Source organism: Bos javanicus, chromosome 5, assembly GCF_032452875.1.
Source record: "Bos javanicus breed banteng chromosome 5, ARS-OSU_banteng_1.0, whole genome shotgun sequence".
Taxonomy (NCBI): domain Eukaryota; kingdom Metazoa; phylum Chordata; class Mammalia; order Artiodactyla; family Bovidae; genus Bos; species Bos javanicus.
The window spans coordinates 112,353,171-112,376,158 of NC_083872.1; the positions used below are offsets into that span (position 1 = coordinate 112,353,171).

Consider the following 22,988-nt stretch of genomic DNA (forward strand, 5'->3'; position numbering starts at 1 on the left):
TGGATATGCAGATGACACCACCCTTACGGCAGAAAGTGAAGAGGAACTAAAAAGCCTCTTGATGAAAGTGAAAGAGAGTAAAAAAGTTGGCTTAAAACCCAACATTCAGAAAACTAAGATCATGGCAACTGGTCCCATCACTTCATGGCAAATAGATGGGGAAACAGTGGACACAGTGACAGACTTTATTTTTGGGAGGCTCCAAAATCACTGCAGATGGTGACTGCAGCCATGAAATTAAAAGACGCTTACTCCTTGGAAGGAAAGTTACGACCAACCTAGACAGCATATTCAAAAGCAGAGACATTACTTTGCCAACAAAGGTCCATCTAGCCAAGGCTATGGTTTTTCCAGTGGTCGTGTATGGATGTGCGAGTTGGACTATAAAGAAAGCTGAGCACCGAAGAATTGATGCTTTTGAATTGTGGTGCTGGAGAAGACTCTTGAGAGTCCCTTGGTCTGCAAGGAGATCCAACCAGTCCATCCTAAAGGAAATAAGTCCTGAATATTCATTGTAAGGACTGATGCTGAAGCTGAAACTCCAATACTCTGGCCACCTGATGTGAAGAACTAACTCATGTGAAAAGACCCTGATGCTGGGAAAGATTGAGGGCAGGAGGAGAAGGAGATGACAAAGGATGAGATGGTTGGATGGCATCACCGACTCAAAGGACATGAGTTTGAGTAAACTCTGGGAGTTGGCGATGGACAGGGAGGCCTGACGTGCTGCAGTTCATGGGGTCGCAAAGAGTCGGACACGACTGAGCAACTGAACTGAACTGAAGGATAGTTCCACATACACAAATCAATTAATATGATACATAGCATTTTTAAAAAATTAATAAAAACCACATGATCCTCTCAACAGATGCGGAAAAAGCATCTGATAAAATTCAACACTCTTTCATGATTAAAAAAAAAAGTTCAACAAACTAGGAATAAATGGAAATTACTTTAACATAAGGAAAGCCATACAGAAAAGGCCCACAGCTAACATCATACTCAACAGTGAAAAGCTGAAACTGGATACTAAGATCAGGAACAAGGCAGGGATGCCCACTCTCACCATTTCTACTTGACAGAGTACCACAAGTCCCAGGCAAAGCAACTGGGCAAGAAAAAAAAATAAAAGGCATCCAAGTCAGAAAGTAAGAAGTAAAACTGGACCTGTTTGCAGATAACATGTTTTTGTATATAGACAACCCTATGGACTCCACCAAAACCCCAAACTATTAGAACTAATAAATATAGTAAAGCTGCAGGGTACAAAATTAATGTTCATTAATAAACAAAATACCTAAAAAGGAAATTAAGAATCCCATTTACAACAGCATCAGAAAGAATAAAACACTAAGAAACAGAACTGAGGACGTGAAAGACTATAAAACACTGACAACAGAAATTAAAGACACAAACAAATGGAAAGACATCTCATGTTCATGGATTGGAAGACTTAATATGGTTTAAATGTCAATACTACCCAAAGAGATCACATATTCAATGCAATCCCTATTAAAGTCTCAATGGCATTTTTTATAGAAAGAGAAAAAACAATTCTAAAATTCATACTGAACCACAAAATACAACAAATAGCCAGTTTTTAATATCAATTAAAAGGTGATATATACATACAATGGGATATGATTCAAGCTTAAAAAAGAAAGAAACTCCCTGTAATACGCAGCAACACAGATGAACCCTGAAGACACTTTCCTAAGTGTAATAAGCCAGCCACAGAAGCACAGAGAACACATGACCCCACTCATATGTGGGATGAAGACTGTCAACCTCACAGAACAGAAAGGTGCCTACTAGAGGCTAGGGAGACCCTTAAAGCGAAAGATGCCCATCAAAATTTAGTCCTGTGTGCAAGATGAATAAGTTCTAAAGATGTGCATACAACACTGTGCATATAGATAACACTGTCCTGTACACTTTAAAAATCTGTTACAGGATATATCTCATTTTAAGTGTTCTTACATAATAATGTAAAAAAACATTTTAAGACATAGACATAATTGGGAAATATTTTAAACCTTGGGCTACAATCTCATGACTTTATATCCTACAGCAGTATTTTTCATATTGCAATTTGTAATACAAAGGTCACAAAATCAACTTAATAGACCAAGGTCAGCATTTTAAACTAAATAAGATAGATACTATCAGACAGTACCACATGTAGTAAGAGTATTATTCCATGAAACTTTGGTTTCAGATATCCGTATACTAATTGTATAACTGGATTCTAATATAAAATATGTCTCCAACTATGAGTCACAGTCCAAAAACATTTTGTGTAACATTCCTTAGGAAATTGAGAATACTTATCTTCCCTAAAATCTTTGTCAAAGTTCTACATTAGGCTCAAGTGAAACAAGCTACAACAAGTTCAAGTAGATACCTAATATAAACATATTCATCTGCCAAAAAAATACATCATTTGGTCTTTTTTTTAAAAAAGAACAGCACAAGCAATATTCAAGCATCACTGGAATGTTAGGCACAAATTATGTTGTTTCTACTAACCATGGAGATACACAGATTACTAAAGGAACATAATGCTAATCTTCTTTAGCCACTAAACCATTCTAACCATTCAACTGCTCCTAACTTTAGGGATTAAACACCACCAATGCACATTCACAATGGCAACGCTTTCAGATTTTTCAGGAAAATACCTTACTCTCCCAAATAATACGCCTACTTCTCCTTGAAGAATTCAGAGATCATATACTACAGTTCTGAAAAGTTCTTTTCAGAAAACTTCCTGCCTTAAGCAATAACCGTTTGTAAATAACTGAGGGTAAAAGTAAAACATTATCTGCCAATTCAACAAGTCTTCTAGGTTCAATTAGCTCACTTTCTCAACAGCACCACTACTGCCGCTGTGGATGGGAATTCCCCGTTTTGGACTGTTATCCTGAACCCTGACCGAATCCCAGTGCTGCGTCTCCTGCTCCCCGCAACAGGCACTGTGACAACCAAGCGCGCCCATACTCTTCCACATGCCCTCTGCAGACACGATGCCTTTCCAACTGAGAACCGCCAAAAAACACCAATGATTCTCCTTAGTTAAGTGTGACGGACACACAATGAACTGCGGCCTCCAACTCAGGGCAGAAACGCTGGGCAGTTATCAGTGCCTTGAATTTAAACGTTTCCATGGAAGTATTAAGATCATGTGGTCTGAAGTAGAAAGAATATCTACCACTTTTCTTCTAGTGCTAGGCAGTTCCTGGCTGTTATTTTCAAAGTGGGATACAGCAAATGTAGGCATTTAAGGGAGGGGAGGAAAGAAGGTTAACATATGGATTCTATAAGTATTCTAACTTAAAAGTATCTATTCAATACAAAAGGATGAGACAGAATTCCAAAGAAATGTCTAAGATTATTTGCTTGGACCAAGTCTACAGGTGTGTGTGTGTGTGTGTGTGTGTGTAGTGCACGGACCTGAGTAATATGTGACAAGTCTTGATTATCAGATTGAGAAGAATATATAACACTTCCTAAACACCTGTGTCCAGAAACCATGCCAAATGCTCATTTAACACCTGCAGCAAGCTTATAGGAGGGGAAACTGAGGTACAGGAAGGTTAAATAACTTGTTCATGACCATGTAGTGATTAAGTGGTTGAGACAGGATTCAGATCCAGATCAACTCCAGGGCCCTCACTGAGAGCTGTATCATTTCAAGGCACTAATAACACTGGAGGAAAGGATTTTTAAGAGCAGGAAAGAATTTATCTGAAAACTATGAAAAATGTTGAATACACTAAAGTTAACTATGAAAAGGTTATCAGCAAAAATGCCTATGACCCAAGAAAAATTAGACTTTCATCCCAAGGCTCTTAAGGAATCATATTTAAACTCTGCACTTAAAAGTTCACATTACAAAGAAGCTCAAATTAAATGAACTCTGAACTCCATTTTGCACATGCTGCCTTGCACATAATACTGTTTTTAAACATTGTTAGTCTGTTTGGTGTGGCTTAGAGGCATTTTGTTCCAAAAAAAAATCTTTACTTATTTGGCTGCACCAGGTCCCAGTTGCAGCTCATGGGATCTTTCAGCTGCAGCATGTGGGATCTAGTTCCCTGACCAGGGATCAAACCAGGGATGCCTGCATTGGGAGCTCAGAGTCTTAGCCACTGGACAAGCAGGGAAGGCCCAAGAGGCATTTCTATTTTAACAACCACGTGATACTTCATTACTTCAAGATATATAAAAGGGAATTACTATTATTACCCTAATAGATTATACACTGCAAAGGGGAAAAGGCAAATTTATAACGGATAAACCTGGCACATGAAAACTTAACCAAGAGTGAGATTTAACATCACTGATAATGAAACTAACATCGTGGGCCTCCTGATGTTAAGCACTGAGAAAGACAAAACATCCTGCCTACAATATCTACCCTGACGTTATTCAAGAAGGAACAGATAAATTCAAATAAGGGATATTATGCAAAATAACTGGGTTCCCAAAATGCTGTTGTCATGGAAGACACCTCCCCCTTCCTAAAAGAGAGCTAAGGGACTAGTATGGAGTACGATATATGACGCCAACTCTTTGGAAAAGACCCTGACGCTGGGAAAGATTGAAGGCAATGGAGAAAGAGAAGAGGGTGGCAGAGGATGACATGGTTAGATAGCATCACCGACACAATGGACATGAATCTAAGCAAACTGGGAAACAGTGGAGGACAGAGGAGTGTGCTGCAGTCCATGGGGTCACAAAGAGTCAGACAGGACAGTGACTAAACAACAAATATGACACCTAAATGCAATACATTTCTTGACTGAATTCTAGATTTCAAAATTTTTAAAGTAATCTATAAAGAACAGTATTAGAACAACTGGGGAAATACACAATGTGGACTGTAAGTTAGATAGTGATAATACGTCAATACTGTTTACTTAATGTGGATATTACCTAAAGGATTAAGACAGAATAACAGAACCATTCTTCATGGAAAAAGGAAGGAGCAATGAATCAAGAAGCGGAAGTCAGAGAGTAAGATAGGAATTCAGGCCACTGCAACTTAAACCCCTGTCTTCCTTTTCGTATAACCTCAAGCACAAGCGTGCTGCTGACAGAACTTCAACACCGCATCTCTAAAGTAAAAGCCCAGTGTGCAGAAAAGGTGAGTGTTCACTCATTCACCAGTATTTATTAAATATATGTGTGTGTCAGACTCCATGGCCGCAATACACAATAAAAATAAGATTCTGGAATCAGTGCCCAGGTTTGAATCCTAGCTTTACGAAATCCCAACTCCACTACGTGCTATTGGTGTAACTTTCAGCCAATTACTAAATGTCTTAGTGCTTTGATATCCTCATTTTTAAAGGGAAGATAATAACAGTACTTACTTTAAAGAGCTGCTGTGAAGATTAAATGACACAATACATGTAAAATGCTAGAATACTGCCTGGCATATACTAAACAACCCAGTAGAGAATAGCTAGCTGCTTTTTTTTTTATTATTATTAGGCACTGGAGATACAAAGTCAAAGAAGATATATATATAAAAGATTTATGTGTGTGTGTGTGTGTGTGTGTGTGTGTGTGTGTGTGTGTGTGTATGAAAGTGTCAAATGCCTCAGAGGGGTCCTTCCCCAACACAGTGCCTGGCACACAGAAGGGGCTCAACAAATACCTGATGAACCAATTAATATAAAGAAAGAAATATTCACTGATTTGGGACTTCCCTGGTGGCCCAGTGGCTGAGACTCTGCACTTCCAAGGCAAGGGTTTGATCCCTGGTCAGGAAACTAGATCCCACAAGCCATAACTAAGAGTTTGTATGCTGCAATTAAAGATCCTGCCTGCCGCAACTAAGACCCATCGCAGCCAAATATTTTTTAATTAAAAAAATAAAGGATTCACTGATTTGGCAATATGGAAAAAACAGTGAGACCACTTCAGTGAGACCACAGGGTACCTAAATGCAAATTCAAAAAAGACATATTCTTTGGGTGGGCACGTAGATTGATAAGCAGGGCTCAGGCTGGACTTCAGCACCCCTCTCCACTAAAACACACACAACATCCTCAGGGCTGGCACAATGTGCGGTGAACAACTGCAGCTGGTTAAAAAGTGAGCAGAGATATGGAAGTGACAGCAGCAAGTACAGACGCTACTCCTTCATAACCTGTCTGAGAAGGGAAACGCACAGGCCTCTGGTAAGGGTAAATTTCTCCAATTTTAAAAGTGGTGAGAGAATGGACTTAAAATGACAAAAAGATGGTTAAATTTGATGTACAATAAGAAACTAATATAAAAATAAAAGGGGGAAAGAACACATGCGATAGAATGCTAGGAAACTTTACAGGAAGATTAAATTTGGTGCAGAACTTAACAAAATTTATGGATGACTTTAAAGGAAGTTAAAAAGTGGTGTTTACAAGAGATCTTTTTGGGGTGCTGGAAAAGTACCACTGTCATGCAATAATTACACAACTCTACAAATCTGCTAAAAATCACTGAATTGTACACTTCAGAAAGACAAATTTTGCAGTATATAAATTAGGCCTCAATAAGGCTGTTGTTTTTTTTTAAGTGGTATCTGTTTGCTGAAGTATGGAGAGAAAATTACACTATTAAGAGTTTCTCTGACTAAAGAAAGGAAGTAGCCAAGAGGAAAAGTATAGTAATTCATTTGACAGGAAAATAAAAAGGAAATTTTTCATAGATTAAGAAATACTAATGTTTTCACTTCAGCCCAATGAAGAATAGTATTGCATCTCTGGGTAACTACAGACCTGGCAAAGACCACAAAATCTTCCTATCTTAAGAGTATAAAGACAATAGATTTGGAAATCTTAAATGTGGCATTAAGGAGAAGGAACACTTCAGCTTACTTTCCTATCCTCCTCACTTTCCTTTCCCCAGAAGAGAATAACCATTTATTCTAATCTCACATTACTGCATGTGCTGAGATACAGAGATGGTAGCCCCTCTGAGAAGAATTTTTAAACATTTGAAAGCAGGAAATCAAACTGTTTTAAAAGAACCTATGGTAATTTCTTTACCTGTCTGATGACAATCAGTCAATTCCCTTAGTCAGTCAAAACATCTACATGGGGTATTTTTTGGTATTTTTGGAGAATATTAATTTGCATTGGTTCAGGGACTTTTGCGGAAGTTTCCCAAAACAGCAATACTGTATTTTAAAATATTTACCCTATTTGTAACTACAAAGATCAAGCAAAAATGCACCTACAAACGACCATAATTCACATTTGCTTTGAGCTATGAAAATATTAACCTACTCTGACCTCCCCTGGCACCAACTCCAGCAAATCCTGGGTCAAGTCTCAGCTTCCAAAACAGCACAGGTGTCTCTAATTTCAGACCTGTGTGTCTCCTCTCTGACTTTGGCTAAATCAGTAGCAAGCCCAGAAAATAAAAACAAAAAGCCATGGCATGTAGGTATTTTCTCTCTTCCTCCATAAAAGAATGTTCCAGCAGATACAAATGAAATAACCTATTAATGTATAATTCTATCTCCTCTGTGTATAGTAAGAGTCAAAACAGTTCAAGATAGTGATATTCATGGTGTTAATCCATCTAGACTTGAAAAATTGTAATGTTGATGAACTTTAAAGTTTACAGTACCATGCCTAACCTTCAGTAGGTAGTCAATAAATATTTCTTTCCTTTCCATTAATTCTTAAGAGTATTTCCATAAAATAGTTCCTGTTCATTATACCCCAATAAAAAGCAGGCGAATAAAAAAAGATAGTTTCCTGACTGCACACCTGGATCAGATTCTGAAAATTCAGGCCACCAGATGATGATGAAGGCTGTTCTGCAAAAGTTAAATTTTACTCTCTCTGCCTCCCTCCCTTCTGCTACAGGAAATGGCTCGCCTGTTTTCCCCGCAGCAAGGCACCAGCCGTCCCCATTCTTTGGGACTGGAAGCCGGTCTCGAGAACCTGTTCTGTTCTAAGTGCAGGTGCAGCAAGAGCCCAGATCACTGTCGTCAGCCCACAGAGCCCCACGGTCAAGCTCCCAGGGTTCCTGGCTGGAAGATTGCGGGGAGTACTGCCATTGGTTTTTTGGTGACCAATTTCACCCTCCAAATGATCCAAGTTTCCTGCCCCGAGGAAAGGGGCACACACCTAAGAATATGGAAAACTAAAACTACATGCAACGGCACTCATCTCTGCTTTGACAGGAAATGTTCTGCCAGAAATAGGCTTGCAGAGCTGCACGAAGCTGCCGTCTATAACTCTTTTTGTGGGCATCTGATACAAGACAGATAAATAAGTCAAAGTCATAACTGGTGTACTTTTGTTCGGGCTCCAGAGCTTAAGATAGGAACACAAGCATGCTGTGTCAAATCAACTCTAGTGGTTACAGACGGACAGACGATTCTGTCATCAGTAACAAAATTTATAGTTGTCAGCAATAACTGGCTGGAGTTACAGTTGTCAGCATGGCCTGGCCACTGTCACGATAAGCCCTTTGATTGCATCTAGTCACCATTCAGACAGGCTACTGAATTTTAGTGACCAGAACAATTAGCTGGCCTGTCATCTCCCACTACCTCGAGCTAGTTTCTACAATGGCTCCAATACAAGAGCTTGTGGCTCCTCAGGAGTGGGTCATGGGGAATGGGGCGGTGGGGTGTGTGCGGCTGTGTGGGGGTTGGTGTGGGGGGGGGATGGTGGGGTGTGTGTGGCTGTGTGTGTGGGGGGGGTGTGGGGGTGTGTGTGTGGGGGGTGTGTTTGTGTGTGTTTTCATGGTTCAGTTCTATGACTACCAGAATTTTAACTTGGTTGTGCTGCTTACTGGCATTCAGTACCCTCTGACAAGACCCTAGATGTAGTCCACAATACTAGACAAACTATCATAGGGCCATTACGGGGCCACGATGAGTACTTCCCTAAATAATAACCAAATTCAATCAATCCAAGTTCAGTAGAACTGAAAACACGAACAAACACCTTAGAGAAGAAGGCAGGAAAGTGTAAATAAACCTGGGACCTACCTTGTTTACAACTCCCACAGACAGATGAAATTCAATTCCATGCCAATCATACCCCTTCGATCACTAAAACACAAACAGAAAAATAAAAGTTCATGCCATATAAGCAGTTCTTCCAGTTCCTACAAGGTGCTTGGTTTCAGAGGTGACCAGCTATTTATCTGCTTCCTATTCTCTCCACTCCCACAACAGCAGCTGAGTGTCACTGGCAAAAAGGCCCAGATATTGGGGGCAGGAGGAGAAGGGGACGACAGAGGATGAGACAGCTGGATGGCATCACCGACTTGATGGACGTGAGTCTCAGTGAACTCCGGGAGTTGGTAATGGACAGGAAGGCCTGGCGTGCGGCGATTCATTGGGTCGCAATGAGTCGGACACGACTGAGCCACTGAACTGAACTGAACGTGGAGTTAGATACAGGTAACACTGATTGAACACTAATTATATGCTAGGCACTATTCTAAGTGCTTAAATGTACTAATTAATTTAATTCTCACAACCCTATGAGATATTGATCAACTCGTTTTACATACAAATGACAACTGACCTGTACCTCTGAAAATTGCTCTTTCAGTTCAGTTCAGTCGCTCAGTCGTGTCCAACTCTTTGTGACGAGAAGCGAAAAGCAAAGGAGAAAAGGAAAGATATACCCATCTGAATGCAGAGTTCCAAAGAATAGTAAGAGGAGATAAGAAAGCCTTCCTCAGCAATCAATGCAAAGAAATAGAGGAAAACAAAAGAATGGGAAAATTGCTCTTATTAGTGTAAAGAAATGCCTCTTAAAAATGCAGGCAATCTCAAAAAATTTTTAAAATGTAGGCAATCTCAACCACTGTTGCTGGGCTGTCTCAATGGTTGATGTTTATAAAATGTTCCATATTCATCCATTCATTTTATATTTCTTAAGTCCCCATGGTGAGCTGAGCACTACACTAGGTGTTAAACAGGATTCAGTCTCTGTCCTACAGAGTTGAGAAACTAGTTGGGGAGACCATACTAAATCCAAGAAACAGTCCAAGAAATGGAATGTCCTATTATAATGTACACTCTCTCTGTGCAATCATTCAGTTAAAAAAAAAAAAAAATCAGTAACCTTTGGGAAAAGCAAAGGAAAGCTTCACAGAAGAAGTGCCCTAAAGTTGGACATTTAAAAAAAAAAAAAGGCAGACAGGAGAAACGCCCTACGGGCACGGAAACAAGAACAAAACCCTGAGGCAGAGACAGTCATCCGGGTCCTTCATCATCTGATCCCATCCAGTCTCACCAGCCTTTGCCTTTGTCCACTGGCCTCTCTCCCCCTCATTAATCACGTCCAACTTCTTCCTTCTAGAATACACAATCTTTGATAGCTCTGTTGTTTCTCCTATTGCCTTGAAAGTTCCCCCACTCCCCAACCCCAGACTTTTTCCCTGGTAGGTAACATTAACTAATCCTAATTCAGAGTAGGTACTCAATAAAATATAACCTCTGTTATAAATACTATTATTCAAGATTCCACTGAAACATTTTTCTATAACCTTTTCCAATTCTCCAGAGTTAATCTACTGGCCTCTCTGCCACACCTGCGTGGAAGGGCATTTGTCCATTTCTCCACCAGGACGATAAAACATTCTCCTGTCCTCAGGTTTCTTTTTTGCTCATCTCTTACTTGAACAGGTAACATCTTTTATATGACCCTATATCCCCCAAGACCTAGTGTCTGGCACGTAACAGGTGCCAATTATGCACTTGTTGACTGAAGGTCCGACAGACTCAAATTTACAAAATGAATAACGACAGGATTCCTCTAAAAAATCAGGACTTTGGTGGTGGTCCAGTGGTTAAGACTCTGCACTTCCACTGCATGGGGCACAGGTTCAATTCCTGGTCAGGGGAACTAAGATTCCACATGCCCCATGGAGCAGCTAAAAAATTAAAATATTAAAAAGACTAAAAAGTCAGTTATTTAGTACATTTAAACAATTCAGTTTGTCAGAAATTTAATGTACTTTAACATCTTCATGAATATGTATGCTACATAATTATACCAACAATTCATGCACAAAAAAGTCAAAGTGGATTCACCAAACACAACCAGCTGACTAGTTTTTGCTTGATAAAAAAATAAGGTCCTCATCCATGCCAATGGACAAAGGTAAAATTAAGTGAATTGACTATTTAGATATTGTGGATGGTGATCTTTCTCACTGAAATGATCCAACTCGAATGCAGGTGTTTAGTCTCTAAGTCAGGTCCAACTCTTTGTGACCCCATGGACTGCCGTCTGCCAGACTACTCTGTCCATGGGATTTTCCAGGCAGGAATACTGGAGCGAGCTGCCATTTCCTTCTCCAGGAAATCTTCCCGATCCAGGGATGGAACTCGTGTCTCTTGCTCAGCAGGAGGATTCTTTACTGCTGAGCCACCTGGGAGGACGTATGTATGTTTAAATAGGTATTTATACTGGCTTTAGTCACAGATGGTAGAGGTTACAAATTTAGAAGACCAATCATAAATTAAGGTTTATTTATAGAAACTTTCCATATGGTAAGAGTTTAAGAAGTAAGACAGCAGCCTTTTTCTCTGCCCAAAGCAGAGGGTAGCAGAGTGCCAGAGGACCAGACCCTCTCTTGACTCTGCTCCTGACACTGCTTCCAGCAGAGGAAGAAAGTGCCGGCCACGCAGGAGCCTCACTGGCATCAGTCACCCACGGCAAGGGGCATTTTCAATGTCTGTGCTATCCAAGGCTTAAGTATTCACTTCATACAGGTCTGTGTTCATTGAAAGCACAATCTGTGGCTTGGAACTTAAAAAATGTTATAATGTGCTGGTCTGCCCACATACTAATTGAGTCCGCCAGGTTTGAACACGCCAGGCTTAAAATACTCCTTAGATAGTTGTGCAAAGGTATGAGCTCAATCCTTTATTCTCAGGAAAAGGAACTCAGTCAGGGAGAATGACTGTAGCAATAGTATTTCGATGAAAACCATAGCAGAAAAAGTCAACCGAATAGTTTTGAGTTACTATTTTAAAATATCATAATAGAAATAAGATATGTGCTAATGACAGACTGCTTACAATGATTAATCTCACTTAAAATGAGATCCTGGTTTTTAAGTTCCAAGTTGTCAGAGAAAGTATTTTGAAACTGATTTCTACATGAGACCATCTCATAAAAAAGTTGTTTTAGTCATCCACTGACTAAACCCCTTCAGAATCCAGTCTAACTTACTTTATATTGAAACAAATTAAGTGCTTTATATGAACAGTATTATAAGCAGAACTTTTTTACTCTTTTATCAGCTTTAGAAAAATGCCAGCAAAATTGAAATGACTGAATTTTTATAAATAAACCTCACAAGCTCACACATCTGATCCCTTCCATCTCAGTTGGGGAACCAGAGCAGAAAGGGTTCAATGACCTGATAACAGGGAGACGGGGACCAGAATCTGATTACTAATCCAATTAATTTATTCTACTCCAAACTACCTAACACACTGTTTTATCAAGACAGAACATGTTTTGGAAATTACAATGAAAAAAAGTTTAAATACCTACACTTATTCACTAGCTGAAAAGAATTTAAAAACTAAATTTGCGCCCTAAAGATGTGAAAATGCTGTCCCTTAAAAACTTGAGCAACAGAAAAATTACAGCAGTTATTTTCAATGCTTTTGGCTCAATACCTGCTTACACAGAATCTTTGCTGGGAGTTTAGCTTTAAAAAGTTTTTCTCACATTCCCAAGGGTATGGGAATAATTTTTACAATCTAAGATGACATTACCCTTATCTTTTAAAACATAAACTTCCTGCCAAAAAAAAAAGTAATTTCACAGAATCCAGGGTCATCTTTCAAACAAACATTTCTTTTGAAAGAATGCTATTGTCTCACTTTAATTTGGGGGGAAAGAGATGCAAAAAACCGAAGAAAAGTAACAAAAATAAAATGGAAGGAAAACGAAAAAAGGAAGAAAAATCAGTATAAATGTTTGTCTGATATCAAAGAAGGAGGAGAAAAACAATTTTCAATTTAATAAATGAACGACAGTTTTTACACAAGCTCATCTACAAGGTATGGTTACATAGCTCCTCAAACTGAACACCTAGAAGAAAAATCTAAACCTGATTTTTGCCTGATTCCTCTATCTGTTCTTTCTTCCACTTCCAAAGATAAGAGCATTAAGTGGATTGGGCCTCCTGGAACAAGAAAGGAAGTGAGAAATGTCAGTCCATGCAAGCCCCCTCAAAGTGCTGGTACTGGCTGGGACTATTAATACTAGAGAGCCTCAAAGCGAGAGTCAAGAAAGACCACTGTTCCCAGACAAGTCTATAACCTCCTCTAGAAGAGACTAGAAACATGAGGAGCCATATACTCTGCAGCCTTTCACATGCACCAAAAGCCCTTCCTTTCCTATTATCAATTTAACTTGGACAGAAAATTTAAAAAACATTTAAGATAACATTTAATTAAGATGACAAGAGGAAAAAAGAAGCAAAACCATATGTACTATATATACATATATATGATGGGGGAAGGGATAATTAAGATCTATGTAGTCCGATTATCAACACAACTGCAGCACTCAACCTAACACATGCCTGTGTGTACATGCTCAATCACTCAGTCCTGTCCAACTCTGCGACCCCCTGGACTGTAGCCCACCAGGCTCCTCTATCCATGGGATTCTCCAGGCAAGAATACTGCAGTGGGCTGCCATTTCCTACTCCAGGGGATCTTCCCAAGCCACAGATAAAACCCACATCTCTTGAGTCTCCTGCATTGGCAGCTGGATTCTTTACACTGCGCTACCTAGGAATCCCTTGCTAAGGCACTAGAACACAGACATAACTTACAAATAAAAAACTAAAATCTCAAACCCTCCATGCAGATGGAGAGTTTCCAACTCTATTAAAGTTCCCAGTTTCACCTTCCCCTGCCAGCACTCCATAACAAGTCATGGAAGCGTTGCCCATCTCACTGTGTATGAAGACTGAAGTCGTAGCTCCAGATGGGCAGATACAGTGATCACTTTTTGAAACTGCAAAGCAAAACTCACTTTATAGTTTTCCAGGTGTCTGGACATCTACTGTCTTATGTGATTCTCCTAACACTGTAAGGTGGTACTGACAGAGATGATGGGTGGAGAGTAAATCGCAACAAAGCCCTATTACAAGTGGATTTGCAGAGGAGGAGTCCATTTGTCTCTGAGTTCTAATCATTTTTTAGATCTCAAACCTGACTCTAACACCTCTGCAGCAAGTTTTAATAAATGCATACGTTCCTATTTTCTTAAACAGAATAAAATGAATATTACTATTCCTTGCTTTTTCTCCGTAATAAATTATTTTAATTTTTCAAAATAGGTAATATACAACTATGGTTTTAAAAAACCTCGCAGTACAATGAACGCATCGTGAAACGTAGGTCTCTTTCCCACCCAGTCCCCCAGTACTTCTTTCAAGAAAGGATACCAAGGTTCTTGCCAGTTAACACTTTCTTAACAACTGGATCACTCTCCTGTGCTTACAAACACAGCTGCAGTAGAGTGACTTAATGGTTATCGCCCCACCAGAGACAGCACATCTCCACCACCACTGAATGTGGAGGCCGGGCCTCACTGTGGCACCGCACGTTTGTACCCTCCCCACACACACTTCCACTCAAGTGCATACACGAGACGAGAGGTTTCTTGTACATATGCATGGTAAAATACTGTTGCTGTTGTTTAGTCACTAAGTTGTGTCCGACTGTGACCCCCAGGGACTGTAACCCGCCAGGCTCCTCTGTCCATAAGATTTCCCAGGCAAGAATACTAGAGTGGGTTGCCATTTCCTCCTTCACGGGATCTTCCCAAACCAGGGATCAAACCCACGTCTCCTGCATTGGCAGGTGGATTCTTTACCACTGAGCCGCCTGGGAAGCCCACGGTAAAACAAACAAGACATAAAATTTACCATTCTAACCATGTTTAACTGTAAAATTCAGGGGCATTGGATTTACAATGTTGTGGGACCATCACCACTATTCACCTCCAAAACTTTTTCATCATCCCAAACAGTAACTCTGTACTCATTACACAGTAATTTCCCATTTGCCCTCCCTTGAGCCCCCACTAACACTAGTTTACTTTCTGTCTTTATGAATTTACCTATTCCAGGTACTTCGTGTGAGAGAAATCATACAGTATTTGTCCTTTTGTGCCTGGCTTCTTTCATGCAGCGTAGTTATCCTCAAGCTTCCCACGTTGTACGTTGTTTCAGAATTTCCTTCTTTCTGAAGGCAGAACAATATTCCATTGTGTGTACATAGCACATTTTATTTATCCATTCACCAGCGGAGGGACATCTGGGTTGTTTCTGTCTTGTAACTACTATGAATAATGCTGCTATGAACACTGGTGTACAAGTGTTAAGTCCCTTCTTTCAATTCTTCTGGGTATTTGCTTAGAAGTAGAATTGCTGTACCTATGGCAGTTCTGTGCTTAACTTTTTGAAGAACCACAAAACTGTTTTCCGCAGTGGCTACACCGTGTTACAACTGGGATACCTAGGTTCCAGTTTTTCCTCCTCAGTTTTTTGGTAATAGTCATCCTAAAGGATGTGAAGTGGTAACTCACTGTGGTTTTCATTTGCATTCAAAGGAGAGGATTCTTATATCTATGGCTTCAAAACACTTTGCATTTGAAGGTATTCCTATGGCACTGGTCCACCTCTGACCCACAAAGAAGTGTCTGATCTGGCTCTTCATCGAGGTTCTCAAGAGTCTACCACTCATTCTGCGTCCCAGTCACTTCAAACCTTGCCTACGCTGACTACCACCATTCTCCACTCTGCCTTCTCTGCATGTCTTAATATCCTTTCACCTAGGTTTTTTGGCTTTCTTCTCAAGAAATGCTGACCTATTTATAACTAGACATTGCCAGTTTAATCAACAAGCTGCCTCAATTTCTGGAAGAAGTGACTACTCACAGCACTTCTGGCATTCAAGTCTTCGCAGGAATTGTCAACATGCTCAAAAGGTCTTTCTTTCTTGACTATCTAAGGCACTTGCTTTTCTTTTTCTTAATTTTGGGTTCAGAACTCTTCTGGATGCTTGAAAATGACAGCAAATTGATCTCTGGATAACCAAAGTTTTATCAGAGGCATTTTCATGCCTATTTTTACCTGCATTTAAGCAGAGCTTGCAGATAAATGAAATAAACACATTAAACCTCTCATCGCTCATAAAGAATACAACGAAGATGACAAAATTTAAAAGACTTTGGTTAGTATCCCACAATAAACTGCTATTTGACTGCCTAAGGTGCCTAGAACCTGGTAGGAACTAGATAAATATTTACTGAATGAATGGTTTAAGAAGATATAATATGGCAGCAGAGAACGTAGGCTTTGGAGTCAGATCCGGATTTGTATGTCAGTTCCAAGCTTCATTAGTCATATGATCTTGGAATAAATTGCTCAGCTTCTCTGAGGCTCAGAGATGCTTAAAAAAAAAAAAAGATAATACCACCTATCTTCCAGAATGACCATAAGGAGATGTTACTGCTGATATATTCAAATATATAAACCGCTTTGTTGGTATAGGCTCTAGGTACTTCAAAAACATGGATTTAAGCAAAAGCAACAGTTCAGTAGCTCACAGTTCATTTATTTATTCAACAATCATTTAGTGAAGGCCTACTTCATGCAGGCACTGTAGCTGCAAAGACACATCAGTGATCGCGAAAGACGGAGACCCTTGTTCTCCCAGAGCTTATATTCTGACAGAGACATAAAAAATAATAAACAACATAATAAGTAAACTGCATAGATCTTAAAATGTAATGAGTGCTTTAGGGAAGAAAAAGAAAAGGTAGATGAGGATAAAGAGACTCAGAAGTGGTGGGAGCAGATCAAGAATGAAATCTATTCCACACCACAGTTACAGGTATGGGGTCAAATCACAGTAAATGAGGTAGAACGACAAATACAAGGAGCTCCTGGCATCTGAATTCTTCATCCAACACTGAGTTCTTCATCCAGATGGCAGCTGGAAGAGCCCTAACATGATCGATCACCTCCAGTCTCACAGGCTCCCCTTGTTCCAAACTTTCCCTAGAAGGTCCCCAAAGAAGAGAACAGAGCGGAGCCTGGGAACAAACGCACCCAGACTGAACAATGGAGAGAGGGGCCGACACAGGGCTAGCGTGACCCACATTCTGAGTCAAGGCCACAGGAGAAATTGAAAAATCACTTCATCTCGGGGCTGGAAACGGACCATCATGTGTCAACAAATATTTTCCAAGTGACCATGTGCTAGATGCTAAGGATACACAGATGATTATGACAAAATCCCTATTCAAGGCATTGTGTGCTACGTACTTTTTATTACAGGCATTAACTAATCGTTATGGGAGTTCAAAGGCAGGAATAAAAAAGCAAAACAAATTGCCAAAACATTCCAAATAAATTGTGAAGAATCATCCCGGGATCACCACACTCACCATCTCCTACCAATGCTACAAACAGAAGACTCATCTGGTGCTTCCGGGCAAGGAGAAAGCAAGGCTGTGACCCTTGCAGGGACAGGCCTTGAAGCCTCTTAGAATCTTGTTCTCTCACGTGGTTTGTTAAAGCAAGCACTTGGGCTTCCAGGGGGCTCGGTGGTGATGAATCCACCTGCAGGAGGCCTTGGGTTCGATCTCAGGGTCAGGAAGATCCCCTGGAGAAGGAAATGGCAACCCACTCCAGTATTGTGGCCTGGGAAATCTCATGAACAGAGGAGCCTGGTGGGCTACAGTGCATGGGGTCGCAGAAAGTTGGACTTCACTCAGCAACTAAAACAGCACCTAAACACCAAAGTAGTTAAAGGCTGTTATGATCATTTACATCCCCCCTTCCATTTCTTTTCCACAAAACATTGGAATCACAGGAGAACACTGTTTCAGTCCAACCATTCACTCAATGCCAATCTCCAAATTTTTTAAAAATAGTACTTAATCCTTTAAAATATTTGCTGGAAGAAAACAGTGTCTTATTTTCCTGTCCTAAAGGAAATTTTATTTCACCTAGGCTATTTACAGAGATCTAAGAGATCTACAACTTTAACTTCTAGAATAAAACTAACCATAACCACTTCCGAGCCGTGTGTCTTTTCTGCTGGCCCAGGTTCCAACCCTTCCGCCTACCAAGGCTTAGGAGTCTTTCCAGGTCTAAGTCTGCCAGCACTCTTACTTTCCATTTTATGGCTAATTGTGACTCTCAGGAATCCAGCCACAAAGTACTGTGGGAAATTGTTAATCCACACACCATATTTCATCTTCATCTTCCAGACAGAATCTCAAAGGCCTGTAAAGCACCGTGTCAAAAGTATCTGTCTTTATACCTCTCCAAAGGAAAAAACAGAAACATCACTTTGCCAACAAAGGTCCGTATAGTCAAAGCTATGGGCTTCCCTCGCAGCTCAGTCGGTAAAGAATCTGCCTGCAAGGCAGGAGAGCAGGGTTCAATTCCTGGGTTGGGAAGATCCCCTGGAGAAGGAAATGGCAACCCACTCCAGTATTCTTGCCTGGAGAATTCCATGGACAGAGGAGCCTAGCAGGCTACAGTCCATGGGGTTTCTATAGAGCTGGACACGACTTAACCAACTAAACCACCACCACCATGGTTTTTCCAGTAGTCATGTATGGACATGAGAGTTGGACCATAAGGAAAGCTGAGCACCAAAGTATTGATGCTTTCTAACTCTGGAGCTGGAAAATACTCATGAGAGTCCCTTGGACTGCAAGATCAAACCAGTCAATCCTAAAGGAAATCAACCCTGAATATTCATTGGAAACACTGATGCTAAAGCTGGATGGGCCACCTGATGTGAAAAGCTGACTCACTGGAAAAGACCCCGATGCTGGGAAAAATAGAAGGCAAAAGGAGAAGAGGGAAGCAAAGGGTTGGATGGTTAGACAGTCTCACCGACTCAACGGACATGAGTTTGAGCAAACTCCAGGAGATAGTGAAGGACAAGGGAGTCTGGCATACTGCAGTTCATAGGGCAGCAACTGAACGCTGAACAACAACTAAAGGAAAAAACTTATCTCTGACTTATTTTCACTTATTTCACTTGTTTTCACTTATTTGTAATCTCTCTACATCCAACAGAAACATACTTCACCAGGATAACATATCTCAGCAAACTGCCGCTATCTCAGCAATTACAATGCAGTATATGCTTTCAATAATGAGTCAGGCCTTGGGAGTGGTTTAGCACATGGAAATTCACCAGCTGGCATCTACAATTAGATTCAAGGAGGCAAATGGAATTTTTCTGTCAGGTTTTTCCAAAAGTTAGCTGGTTCTTAAATTGATTATACCCTTCTGAAGTATTTACAGATGAAATGATATAATGTCTGGGATTTGTTTTTAAATACTGAGGCGGAAGAGGGGAGTAAGGTTAAACAAGATTGGTCATGTGTTGATAACTGTTGAAGCTGGGTGGTAGATCCATGGTGGCGGTTGATTTTATTAGTCTCTTTACTTACACGTGTGTTTGAAATGTAGTCCATTAAAAAGATCTGATTTGATTTTTCTTAAAAGTACTTTACCTGACTGAGGAAATTCCCTTCTATTGTTGGTTTCCTGAGAGTTTTTGTCATGAATTGGTATTACATTTTCTCTAAAAAAAAAAAAAAAATCTGATTTTTTTTTTTTTTTTTAACTTATGTCATGATCTGGAGAACCTGAGTAACAAAGAACAAAGTGATTCTTGGAACCAATGAGCCCCATAATCTACCAGAGTAAAAACTGTTCTTAATATATATATCTCAATTCTAACACTTAGTTTTCACTGAACAAATACTTACCAAGCACAGCTAGCAGGTGCCAGGCACTGAGTTCTGAGGACACAATGATAAAATCCAGTGGTGACCTGTTTTATGAAAGGGGTGAGCACACCGTGCCACAGACCAAACAAGAAGAGCTAATCCAACTCTGGCCAGGAAAAAGTTCCCAAGAACCATCTAAATTAATTTAACCAAAATGCAACCAGGGAAACAAAGCACCTAAAAAAGGCCGCACAGTGACCTTTATCGTCTTGTAGATTAAGGTCAGTAGGAAGATGTGCGCTCGTCTAAAAACTAAAGCACCTGTTTCCCTGTAAAGCAGAAATTATCAAACTGCCATTCATTCAATGAATATTTATTTAAAGCCTACCACAAGCCAACACATGCTAGACAAAAATCATGGTCTCTGCCCTCATAGAGTTCATAATTTCAGAGCACAGAAAGACAAAAACAAGCAAGTAAGCAAGCCATCAAGAAGAAAACTAAGTACAAATCGTTACCAGGTTATAGAAGAGAACAAAGAAGGAATTCTGCGGCAGAAAGCACCTACTTTTTAAATACGGTGATAAGGAAAGCTGGACCACTGAAGAGAGACCAAGGGATGACTGCGTGGCTGACTGAGGGAAAGGGCCCATGCTGTGAGGCGAGTGCAGACAAGGCATGTGTGGGATGCGGGTCACAGGAAGAAACACCCATTCCACTCTAAGTGTGATGGGAGACGGCTGGAGGTGAGGGTTTCACAGAGAGAAGTGACAGGATTCAATTTGTGTTTTTAAGATCATTCCTGCTACTCTGGAAAGAATGCATTCAAAAAGAACAATAATGTTTACCCAGAAGAATTTTAGATGAGTAAAACCAAAACACCAGAATTGATTTGGCCAGTGAAAATCACCTCTGCATCCCCATTATCAACCTGAAATCTTTTAAATTACCCTACCAAGTCCAGGCTCCACGGTACAGTTTTTGTTTTGTTTTGAGCACTTACTACCCATAGGTCGAGACCTCTGAGGAGCTCCCTGGGAAGCTGAAACAAGCCTAGATGCCCGGGGTTAGCATTTTTCTCATTCTCCAATTGCCAAAGTCAGATTCATTTTCATTTACTCATCTCCTAATCCACAATCAGCTTCTTGACGAAAAAGAAAGGAGGAGGGAACTTCCTCCAGTTTTTCAGGCAACAATAAACTTACTGAGCATCTGATAAGGCATGTGATTGCACAACCTTTCTTACCGCCAACTATGTTCCAGGTGGGAACTCCACTATGAACGCAATTCTAATTCTGTCCAAGTTGGCTAGATCTCAGAAGGATGTCTAAAAGCAAGCTCACTTAATTCTGCTTTTAAGAAACTTTCCTCATTCCAAAGTCTGAACAAGAATAAATTTCTAATAGCATTTGTAATTGACAAGGAAAGAAAAATAAATTTCACTGTCAATCCCTGTGACATGTGAATAAGCAACTTTGACAAAGGCATTAACAAACCAAGTTATGCTCAAAGAGATTTTACTGTCATTTCAAAAACAGAATGGAAAAGGAGCAATGGACAGTACCAACATCTGTGGGGCTTTCCCTATGTTACGTCACTCATCTTGACGTCACTCCTACGAGAGAATTATATCCCCCTCTAACGGATGAGGACACAGGCCGAGAGAAGGCGGTACTAGTTCAGGGTCACACAACTATCAAGTGGCTTCCATGGCCCCTACACTAAACAAATGTTTAAACAGAGATCTAAATCCCAGAAAGTCTTCCACATGACTACTGGACTAACAGATAAGGAAGTTTACACATACGCGTGTGTGTTTCATCTGGGGGTCTAATCACCAACTGTACTATTTCTTCAGCAAGGAAAGCGTTTAGGATTCCTACTTGCAGACCACCGGAAAGCACCTCTGAAGAGACCAGGGAGTTTGATGGCAAAAGTTATCCAAGTTATTTGCCTTTAATGAAATCAAAAGAGCTTCTCCTTGAAGGCAGTGTATACTGGTACTTTCTTGGGGTTGCAGCAGTGACTCCCTAAGAAAAGCTTATAGGGGCTCACATAAAACCACTGCAGGACTGTCTGTGAGTGATTTAGGGTGGTGACACTGAGCAACACTATTCCGTCAACAAACAAAACCAAATGAGACAGCAGACACGAAAGCACCCAACAGTGGCTAGCATAAAATACTCAATAAAGAACAAGCTTCTTCCATTATCTGCTCTGAATCATTGGCACCAAAAAAAAAAAAAAACAAAAAACTGCTGGATGGAGTCATACCATTTTACTTAGTTGGGAAAACTAATGAAATTCTCTTCCTCTCAAATCCAGCCAGACTGAGTTTAAATATCTGGGCCCATATTTGCTAAGAAAAACAGGGACACAGCCAGCAACATTTCAGAAGTCAAAAGTCTTCCCTTAAAAATGATTTTATTTATTCCATCAGTCAGCAGCAGAACAATGGACAAAACGGTATCTTTAACGCAAGTCTAAGAGTTGAGTGCAACACAACCCAGCAAAACCACCGAACTGTTGCTGCAATCGACATTACGATCTGCGTTCCTCCATTTCTATGATCCCGGAGCGGCCACACACAACCTGGCATATTAATTAGATCACTGCTAAACACCTCATGCAGGGCCAAATGAGTCTTCAACTATTTTAATGGTTTAACTTTTGAAATGGGATGATCTTCTCTATAAAACATTCTTTGAAATTAATTCTATCATTTAGATGCTTCTGAGATTCAGACCGAGATTAACAACCTCCTACCCTAATTAAAGTTGAGACAGTGTGAAATGGTAATGACTGCTGGAATGAACATCGTGATAAATATAAGGATCAAATGAAATCACAGAAGGGCTTTTTAGGGGTCATCTAACTTAATGCTCTTACAGAGGGAAAAAATTAGATGTTAGAAAACTTGTTCAATATTACACAGCTTATTAGTGACAAAATGAGGTGTTTTTTTTTAAGTCCCAAGCCCACTGATGCCCCGTTGGCCAGCTGACCTCTCTCTACTAATAAAAGCCGCCACTTTTCAGATAATCACAACGTGCCAGGTGCAGCACCAAGGGTTTTACATATGTGATCTCATTTAATCTCACCACAATCCTATGAGGAAGGCACTATCAAACCATTTTATAAATAAGGAAACCAGGATTCAAACCCAAGTCCGTCTGATGCCAAAGTCTTTGGTTTCAACCACTATACGAT

At 40.2% G+C, this 22,988-nt stretch overlaps 1 protein-coding gene across 1 annotated transcript in view; it reads right to left on the reverse strand.

The window, feature by feature from the left end:
- MRTFA (myocardin related transcription factor A) overlaps positions 1-9,063 on the reverse strand; it is a 175,934-nt gene extending 166,871 nt beyond the window's left edge. The window contains exon 1 of the mRNA XM_061418616.1: positions 9,005-9,063. The gene's annotated coding sequence lies outside the window, so the exon portion shown is untranslated. The remainder of the gene's footprint in view (positions 1-9,004) is intronic.
- Between the last annotated feature and the right edge of the window lie 13,925 nt (positions 9,064-22,988).